An 11,081-nucleotide genomic window follows, 5' to 3' on the forward strand; every position below is an offset into this window, starting at 1 on the left:
CTATCAGTTTGTATGCCTCTATGTTTTTAATTTATTTCCTTTTGTGTCAAAAAAGTAAACTGTACTGCACCCATTTCTGAACCTGTGTTCACATTCTGAAATAAATTTTTGATCATGAAAAAAGCAGTCGATTCAGGTCAAAATCACTTTTTTTAAGGCCCTTTGAAAGGTTGGCTGAACTGATATTGGTCGGTAGTTCTCAGCATCATTTTTATTATCCCTTTCGTATAACACACTTTTGCATATTTCATGGTGAAGGGGAAACAGGCTGTCTGCAATGCAAGGCTATCATGAACATATTTGATGGGTGGAAGCTGGATATTATTTATGTTTGTATCTTTACTGCTTTGATCATTAGTGATTGTTGTCAGTCAGTATTAGTAAATGTACTTATGTATTACATGTTAAAATTACCTGCTCGAGCCTTTAGCAACAAGTTCACTGTGCACAGCCGTCTGAAACTAATAGGCAGCATAGCCATACAAGGACTGAGTGCATCGATTACGCTCTTCCACATTCAATCAAGACATATTGACACATCTTGAAGCAGCTGTAGAAATATTGCACCTTAGCTTTCCTCAACTGTGATGTGAGTTGGTTGTGTATTTTCTTGAACTGCACACACGTTAGTGGCAACAAAGTGAAAACCTTATTTTTCTTTCATTTACCTGTTCAATGCCGATTCAAGGTTTTCTTATTTATCTTTGTGGCATAACAAATTTAATTTTCAAGCGTGCATTCTAATGCTGAGGAAGTATGGCCTTAAATGTAGCATGTGCATAATGTACAGTATTTTCTGGAAAGCCCAACTTCAGTCACTGCTAATAATTTGATCCCTAAATTAATCCAGACTTGTGTCAGTTATTCTTTGAAAAATGAACTTAGAACAAGAATGTTTGTTGTGTGCAGCTACATCTAAATTTCCTCTCCTCTATTTTACAATGCAAGCCAGATACTGACAATTGACAGTCCAAACCACTATCCCATCCTCCTCTTATATTTCCTCATCTAGGCTTCATGCCTACTCAACATCTGTGAGTACCACTTGAACAGTGCCAAAGTGGACAAACTGAAACAGCCGTCAGCAGACTCAAGCTTGGCAGCAAGCAGCCTCAGAGACCAGTAATTGAAGGAGCTAAGCACGCACATCACCAACTAGTTGGACTAAAGCATACAAACACTTGCACTGCAAAGCGAGCAATGTGCCTGGCATAAAAATAGAGAAGGCATTGGTCTGATTAATCCATGAAAAACAGACACTAAGGCTGGCTGTGATCACTCACGCTGGCTACGGTTTCTAGTGTGTTACCATGAGTAATAGTTACATCCAAAGGAGATGAAGTAGTTCTCGTGGCACGCTGGTGTTTTTTTTATTAAATTTTGAAAACTGCAATTTGTCATTTCTTTTTCAGTGCAATAGAAGAGGCAATGCTTGAAATTTCAATGAACCCATTGCAACTGTTCAAACGATGCATATTCAAAATGAGTTATCCAAAACGAAAAGTATCACCTGAAGGAGGTTGATATCTGACAGTCAAAAAAGAATTCTCTTGCTGTACACAAAGTTATTCATAATCTCTGGTTGGTGAGGGTAAATTGAGGCACTTTGTCATTTGACAAACTATCGTAAAAGTACATGTCAAAAGTACCAAAGCCATGCATATACTGGTTTGATCACTCAAAGAAACATCATAACCAGTCAACCACATTCATAGTTGAATGCACTGCATGAAGTTTCAGTCACCTTAACGTCATGTCAAAACAAAAACAGATCAAGTAAAAGAACAAATTCAAAATGTTTTTGCTGCAGAACAGGTGTTAAAATAAATAACAGACTATTTTACAGCTGGAGGTCTAACAAACTGCTGAGATTAAATCTTAGTGGGATTTCACTTGCTTAGATTTGCAAAAGCATACACAGAATGTGAATTACTATGCCATCAACAGATGTGCCAAGATTTTGCCATTATGTGTTCACACAAACCACCAGTGATGAGTTTTCTTACATGCAATAGCAGTTTTTCAGACTTGGACACAAGTGTTCATTGGTGAACATCAGAGGGCTTCTTGGAGAGCTATCTGCCTCCATCCAAATAATGCCCGAAGCAGAACATGTAATGGCACTAGAATGAAAAAAAAGTGACGTAATCTTCAAAGCCTGGCAGCAATCAATATACAAAAGCTAGTGAGCAGCTCACATTGGAAAATGAATCCAACTATGGCATAAAATATGACTACTGATCCGAACAAGGAGGTGGGGTTAGGGGGGCAGTGCCAGGAGAATCAAAATGGAGCATATTTGCCAGGCATACCAGCTTACTAAGAACCTGCTAGAGGAACCTGTAATAGTTGTGTCTTGCCAGTACTAAAACAATGAGGACTTTGCAGCAAGTTGTAGAAGGAAAAATGTTGAGTGAAATGCTAAGACATCAGAAAGCAGAACGGGCTATGAAACAAATAAGAGTTGAGGATATTTTAAATGAAACCAAAAGTAAGAAATGCATGGGCAGGGCACGTAGTGCAAAGAAAAAATTCCAAAGAAAGGTAAGCTTAGTAGGCAGGATAAGATTAGGAATTGTTTGCGGTAATTGGGTGGCAGCAGATGACACAGGATAGGATCAAATGAAAATCACTGGCAGAAGCTTTAGTTTTACAGGAGACAAAATTGGGCTCACACAGAAAGCATATAGCACAGTAACAACAGAGGAGAGGCAAGGACAGCACAAGTCCTTGTCCTGCCCTTGCCACATCCTCTGTTGTTACTGTGCTATGCTTTCTGAGCGCCGAACAAACACAACCAAACATATTCTCTTCTGATGTAGGTCTGATGAAAACTATATTTAGTCCCGCTCGATAAGGTTCGGCAGCGTACAAATGTAGTTTGTGCCCTCATCAGCAAAATCAATGAGCAAACAGGGCATTGAAATACTGGTTTGAGAATTGCACAGGTAGTGAGTGGTGAGAAAAAGCACCGTTTAATATGCGGTGGAAAGCTACTAGCTCCATCAAAATCTTCAGGGAGACAGCCTCTGACACAGTAGTAGTACTCTGCTAGGTGTCTCAGCATCTGCACCAGAAGCAACCAGTATACGATGGACCACAAGATATGTGCCATCAGATGTAAAAATGGCAGAGCTATCACTTTTCTTTGCCTTCTTGTAGTTACGACTGTGGATTATTGTACCTTTAAAACTCATCCTGTAATATTCGCTAATGCTGTCACCGTCCCCATCCACCATATGATTATTGACTGCTTCTGCCTCTTGTGGCAACAAGCATGGACTAACTGGTGCTCCAAACAGGTGCACCTCTCCCACCCTGGTTGCCTTTCTAGTTTTCCTGCCTAACAATAAGTCTTCACAAAAACTCTTTACGTGAAAAGGCAATGACAGAAGCTTAGAGCAAGTTCTAATTCCCTTTCGGCTACTACCCTTTCCAAAATTTGCAATGGAGCCCCTTTTGCTGCTTTCACCATCTTCACCAGCTTCCCATCACCAGACTCGAAAGGGAAAGCTGAATTGGCCCACAATGGTCCCAGGTTCCTGAAGCTTGTCACAAGGTGCAACAGCTGATGAATATTAAACGTCATGAAACGTGGTCCATACAGTCCTGTAGCCCTAGATGCGAAGGTTTGTAGCAGTTGCTCTGAAAAACAAAGACATATAGTTGATCTATATAGGACCACCTCTCATACTAGAAACCTCCAGCTTGCAACGTTCAGAGTGTACCATATCTATTTAGACATCAAGCTAGTAAAAACAGGAAAGACCATGCTCTTTGAGAACATCCAGTGGGCACTAGATATCTCATTTCCTCACAAAATTGCATTTGAAAATGGTGCAGCAGTTCCTTAAATCAGTGAACGTCTCATCTGCCTCGAGGGAAACTGCGCAGGGAAGTGATTCTTTTGCCCCACCTTGTACTGAATAAACAATAAGCCTTACTGAGATTTTTTTATGAACAGCCTGCACAATTACAATCAAACCACCACCATTAAATCAGCAACTGCAAGTATTTTAAGCAGCCAGCGGCAAGCTCATGTACAAGACTGACAAAACCTGTCATTTAAGGATGGCTTTTATAACCACAGCTTTTTGCTGTTGACCACTATGCAGCTGCTTTTTTTCCACTGACCTTTGTAAATTTGATGCTTTCAGTGTAGAACAAGAACACTGAGCTTGATGCAGCCAACAATGTAAAATCAATTTTGGCAAGATAGTACGGGATAGTCTGCATATAGCAACAATAAATGAACCTATAGGTGTATTCAGATGCAACAAAGTGATGCTGAAGCCAGTGGCAGTACATGCACTGCATAGAAACAAGGTCAAGTAAAATAATAAAGGAAACAAAAGACAATAAAAATGAGAAAACGCAGGTGGAGTGAACAAGATTGTGCCTGCAAATGAAACCTTAAGACACCCAGAGGCATGCACAAATCCCCATATAGTCCTGAAGTGCTCAACATTTTTGAAATGTAAACTTTATTATAGACCACAATTAGGGAGAAACCAATGAAAAGACCTTTCAATCTATAATTTGCCATGGACAATAGGGCTAGACGTGCCTAAAATGACAGGGAGAAGCTGTACCAGCAGCCAGCATTCCGCACAGAGCGCGCGAGCAGACTTCAGCGTCTTTTTCTCCCAGGCGCCACCTAAAAATCTCGGGAACACCAGGTGGCAATATCATGCCAATGCTTTTCCAGCAGGTGCCTCAACATTGTCCTTCACAAGCAGTTGTGTTTCACCAGCTTTCTTGCACACAAGCATGAATGTACCCCTATATATTTTCAAAACATTGCAATATCTGTGGGCCTAAACTGTAGGCTCATATAATCTTATTTTTGCTTTTGCTTAATATTCAGGACATAAAAAATGATATCAACAGCTGAGCTAAAAGATCTCAATGGATGCCTCTCTCCTGAATATCAAGGTGACAGTTTGCACTACTGTGTATCAACTAATGAGCACTAGTGAAAAAGACTTAATTTTAGCTTCTCATAGCTTCTCTACATTATTGTGTCAACCATGCTTAGCAACTCCCCCTATTATTACTCCAATGTGATCATAATAGATAAAAATAAACAAGCCATGTTGTACATACCTGCATGTCTGAGATGTGCTGATGTAACTTCTGTCAGCAAAAGATTGAAGATGGCTTCTACCAGCAAGGCTGCATGCTTCCAGTAGCACAGAGGAAGAATCCCATATGATGTTGGCAGCATATAAAAAAGGAGCCAATTTTTCCATTCAGCTGCCTTCCAGAAACATCTGTCGACAAGAGACCTCGGCAGCCGGGTGAAATAGTGTGGTGGTTGAATACTAAGTAGCCGCTGGTCCAAGGAGGCTGTAGTGGACGGAGAGCCTGCAACATAAAGGCATTCAGCATGGCTGACTGCAACAGTAGCCCTTATGCTCTATACCAAGGCTTGAAAGGCACTAGCAATGAGAAGCTGTACTCACATAACGGTGATAAGTACTACATGTTCTGCTTTTGTAGTATCATCATTTGAACTGCTTGCTACACTACCTTACAAAGTTACAAAGTTGCAACCAGGTTAAGAAATACAGACTAGTCAGGATACAAAACCTGACAATATAGATACTTGATGTTGCCAACCCTTCTTTTTTATTTGTTTTTTTTTTTGTTCACACTGCATAAACCAAGGGAAAGGAACAAAAGGTAGTTTCCAACCTGACAATAGCCTGCTCATCTCTAACAATCAAACTTATGCTATGCACTAAAATACTAAAAAAAATCCTCTTTTCAGAGCCTAGCATTCTTCAACAAATTGGAAAATACAAATAAAACATGTCAGAAGCTAGTCTCAGTAAAAAAAAAAATAATATATTTTAAAGCCACGCTCATATAGCTCTTGATTTCTGGGTTAGACCATGCGACAAAACAAGGTTGTTCTTGTGAGGATCAGGTGACTTTTAAAACATCTTCCAAACGATCAAGTAAGTATATTATACATTTCTAGTCCAAAAAACTTGTGTACCACATGCTTCTCTACTGTTCTATCAGTGCAGCAATGATACACCAGAAGTCTCCTATGAGCGTACTGCACCACACAGAAAATGTGTTATTGCTTACAATGCCACACTGCAAGCTGGAATTATAAGCTCCGCTACTGAGCAAGCAAGATATATCAATTTTAAGATCACCAACACAACTGCTTTTGCTGCCATGTTTGCGCACAGGAAGCATGCTGCCCTTTCTGTTAACACGGTTACACATGCTGCAGAGTGATATCATTTATTACTTTTGCCAGCACAAAAAATAGGACTGATTGCAGCAGGCACAGATCATGAGCTGATGTAGTAGAAGCTCTGCAGATTCTGCAACCCATCTATTCTCATCAATGCCTCAGTTCCTCAGCATGGATAATGCTACTGTCCTTCTCACAACAAAGGAACACCTCTGGCACAACACACATGCTCTCGTTCTTCAGTGTGCGGTGACCCTCCTCCTAGTCTTACCCATGCAGAGGAGGTTGTGCTTCGGTGAATCCGGGTCTGGGTTGCCCTCACTGAGGTGTGGGCTCAATTTCAGTACTTATATCCCTGCCAATGGTGTCCCGTCTGCCACTCTAAAACCACCGACTCACTCCACTCCACTTGCCGTGGGTTTGTCCAGCACTGAAGTCAACAAGAATCTGCCACCTGGCAGCAGCGAGCCTGCTGCCGAACAATTCATCCTCATATATTTGCCTGAACTCAGGGGCCCCACCACCACTCTCTCTTCGACTTCAGTCAATTGGCTCATTTATTTAACCTTTTTTTTTTCTTCGTCAACTCCCTTTATGCTTTGAGGTAATAAATAGTGTTATTAAAAAGTATTAGTGGACAAAGAAATGTGTGTACATACCCATGTAGAAAAGCTCGCTGCAGTTTGCAGAGTTCAGCCAGAAGTCAGTAATTTGCCTCGATGCTCCAAGCAGAACACAATGCATATAATCTACAGCTTGGCTTGAAACAATGTCAAACAACCTCAAATTGAGCAAGGGTGATGGCCCCTTCACACCATTTATAGGCATATCTAAGTCTACAGAAAGCTTGACGTCGTCAATATGTTGTTCTCGCGTCCTTGCAACTAAATTGCTTGTCTCCAAGTAACGTGGTGCACCTGAAAAATGAGGATGTCAATAGACACTATTAGTTTAACATACAAAAATATGAAAAATTCAAATGAAAATTATTTTTATGACCTCATACTGAATTGACTATGTCTTTAAATCCAAGTGTACAAACATGTGGAAGACAATAGAAAGAGTAGAACTCTTCTGCTGTCCATACTTGTTAGAACTGCAGTACTGCCAGAATGTATACGTATGTACAGAGATGTTGAAAGAACATTCTCTCAGCTGGGGTGTTTTCAAAGATAGGACAGGTCTCATGTGAAAGCAGACATGCTGTGTATGCAGATGACCATGTGTTTTGCATTTTAAAGCTGATCAAGGCTCTTTACAGCCAAGAATGATTAATTACCAATAAATTCTGAATTTTCCAACATTTTCTTAGACTCCAATGTTGCCCTTTTACTATATATGCGAAACATGGCACAAAATTTTACCCACTCATAAAAAAAAGCTAATAAACTTTTAAGCTTTTTTCTGAACTGATAAAGAAAGTCTAAATTTTGAAATGTTTCCAAAATATACTTCTTTTCGATTATCGATTTCAAACCAGTGCTCCATTTTTGCCCCTTTAAATTAAAAAAAAATTTACAATAAGATTTCCCTCAATTTCAGATATGAACTATAAGTCACACATGGAAAACACAACCTAAGAACTAAAAGCGTTACATCAAGATCAAATTTAGCACAATGTTTCAGTACAATTACAGGCTTTTCAATGTGAAATATGACAGTGCTGTTCCTTTTTTTTACTCGGTGGTAAACACAGCCTAGTAGTGCACAGCAAAGTTAGCCAGCAGTTGTCCAGTGTCCCATCCTAGTTTCTTTATACTCTTGTGCTATAGTTAATCCACACTAATCAGCAACTAGCAGAAATCTTCACAGAATGATCCATATATGTGCCAGTGACATTATTCAGATATGGTGCTTAACATCTAGAATTAATATGGGGCATTAAGATGATTACAAACATAGCTAGCTGCCATTTCCTCGTCTCTAAGCGTATGCTGTTTCCTAGCACAGTAGAAGCGACACAGTGCACTTATGTTAAAAAACTCCCAAGAACCCAAACAGCGGCCGAGAGCCATCCCTTCCTTTCAATAAAGGCTTCATTCATTCATTCATTCATTCATTCATTCATTCATTCATTCATTCATTCATTCATTCATTCATTCATATGTAATTAGGTATGGTCACTGCCAAGTTACGAATGTACCATGCTAGCAAGCAGGTCGAGAGAAGCTACCAACGGCATAAATAGCATTGCACAAACATTTCCAGTCATTTCTTTTACAAACAAGGATCATACCTTCAGCTTGTTCCGCACAAGTGAGGCACCAAGGACAACCAAATTTTCCATTGAATTGCGTGTGGTTAGCAATCGCAGCACGGGCTGGGGCATCAACACAGCAGCAGATAGCATGGACTGCAGAGATAATTTGTTGTTCACCGTGCTCCCACACAATCTTTCCAATTTTTGCTACTTATTCTACAAATCTATCTATGAAGACATTCATGTTCGGGTGGTAAGGACCAAACCAAAGTCCTGCAAGCAGGACATTTTGGTGGCGTAGTTTCGGAGGCAACTCATTTAGAATCATACTTAAAAAAGGGGATTGCGCTAAAAAAGACACGGACGAGAAGAAGACATGGACGGGCGCAAACTCGCGACTGATTTTATTCAGAAAGAACACAAATATATATACCTTGAAGCTTATCCAATCAATGCCTAAGCGCACATGCCAGGAAGGTTGTCTCTTTCTTATACAACTTGATACTAGAATCGCTTACGCATTCATCGCTTGACTTATCAATGAAAAAGGCCTCTGCGAGTTCACGTGCTACCTGGTTACGACTGCGTCTTAAGATTTTGGTTCTAGCCAGCAAAGGCTGGCATTCTTTATCAGGCGTAGCCAAAGGGCATGCGCCGCAATGCAAAGGCAAATTTGACGTCCTCTTTGAGTCCTCTTCTCGTCCGTGTCTTTTTTAGCGCAATTCCCTTTTTTAAGTATGTATGACCGACTAGCCCAACAACGTGCTCTGTTCATTTAGAATCAATTGAATGGGCCACACTGAAGATTTGGATGATTTAAAAAGGGGGCTCCCATCAGTGTTGAAAGTTACTGTTACGTCTTGCCGTGATATCTTCCCATTCTGTCTTAATTTTCTGTATAGTGTTGCACGTGTTATATTGCGCACCGAATCTTCTTGGAGTGCACTTTCAATCTCCTCCATTTGGCGATACAAGGCATCTTTGCAACGGCTAACAGTTTGGAGAAGCTGCTGCTTTATATTCAGTATACTGAAGAAACATCCCTTTTTTTTTTTTAAGCTGTGAGATGCGAAGATCCTGATCGCATTTGCACGTCGTTTCGCGCACTTTGAGCGCAGCAGTTGCCGCAGTCATCACAGTAGTAATGGTGCCTAACGGAGCTATTCAACTGCGGACTCCACAGCTTCCTTAGCAAATACTTTCTCCGCGGAAGCAATTTGCCAGGACACCCGAACAACGCGTCTATAAGCTGCAACAGCCCGTCAACTGTGTCCCACGGAAGGCCATGCGCGACAACGAAAGCAAGGATCATCACGAGCGCAGCGGCTTTCGTCGTAGTGGAGCCGGGGAGGGTTGCAGTGCCGTACTCGTCGAGCGCCACTTTCAGCGCTTGGCTCACATCGGATGATTGGAGATGGTCTGCTCCGTCTGCTCCGCCACTTGCGTCATCGCCGCGCACAGGCGTGTAGCTGCCATCTTCGCCTCCATGGTCCGGATTTTCATCGCATATGAGCTCGCCGGGTGCTCAGTATCACATGAGCTTGGCAGGGGCTCTGTATCAATATCCTGTGTAGAAGGGGCAGCCGAGGGGTCACTATTTTGTACTGCTGCAACCCCATCGTTCATCTTCAGGCATCGAGGATCGTATACGATTTGCGTTTCCTCTTAGGCGAAGGATCTTCCATTTCCTGCTTGAAAAGCTAAACAAACAATGGGGTCTCTTGCCATTCAAAGCAACAAAGCCCAAAGGTGGTGGTAAAGAAACGTGCCGAAGGAGCGCGAGACGAACTACGAAAACAAAGCTAACAGAACTTGCCCAGTGAGCAACAAAACAAAAATTACGAGTTACCAGATTGTCCTGCCATCTAGTGAAGAGAGATATAGCTATATTTAAGAAGATTTAGAAGATAATTTGTCCAAAAGAAGTCAAAATGTAACTCATTGGTTGCACAAAGTTGATTACTTGAAAACATAGCGCGAATAAAGACAAGGACGACACTGATGTGACAGGACGTCGCTGCGCGTGGAAAGTTAACAGACTATTTAGACACGGTACGTGATAACCAAGAATTTGGCTGGTTGTGGAAAAAAAATATACGAGAGAAAACAACGCGGCTTATTTATTATATATCCTGGCGCCGTCTTTACGCGGGCATTCATTGTGGGTATGTCATGAAACGAAGCAAGCTCTCTTCTTGTAGGTTTTCATATGAACGTGTCGACTGGTCGAACCACACCACTAGCACTAATTGATATCACGATATAGTCACGATAAGTGGAGAGGAGAGCTGAAAGAAATGAAATTAATCAGGCGGGGTTTAATTCTGCTGAAATTTATAAGACGCGGTTTGAAATGCAAGGCTTTCCTTTAGCATTGAGAGACTGCCACACAGTTTAATTTTACGAAGTGTCTAAAGGTACGTCCGACGTATCCATTCGATTCTCGTAAAGATACGGCGGACGTCGATATACAGGCTCATGGCTATATACACGTCGAACGCGGCCACATTCCGCTTGCTACGCGTGAATGAATCTTATCCTCTATGATATCAGCTAGCCGCGACTCTCGATGAATTGCTACGAAGAGTGCATCCGTTCTACCATAGATCACGGTCTTCACTTAGGGTTGTGTACGGCAAGAATAGCTGCAGGCGATGCTACGTACTG

General features: G+C 41.3%; 1 pseudogene; it reads right to left on the reverse strand.

Annotated features, from left to right (window-relative positions):
• Window positions 1–2,840: 2,840 nt before the first annotated feature.
• On the reverse strand, window positions 2,841–10,050 carry LOC146180301 (uncharacterized; annotated as a pseudogene).
• Between the last annotated feature and the right edge of the window lie 1,031 nt (window positions 10,051–11,081).

Source organism: Amblyomma maculatum, chromosome 9 (assembly GCF_055883805.1).
Source record: "Amblyomma maculatum isolate TAMU_Amacu chromosome 9, ASM5588380v1, whole genome shotgun sequence".
Lineage (NCBI taxonomy): Eukaryota > Metazoa > Arthropoda > Arachnida > Ixodida > Ixodidae > Amblyomma > Amblyomma maculatum.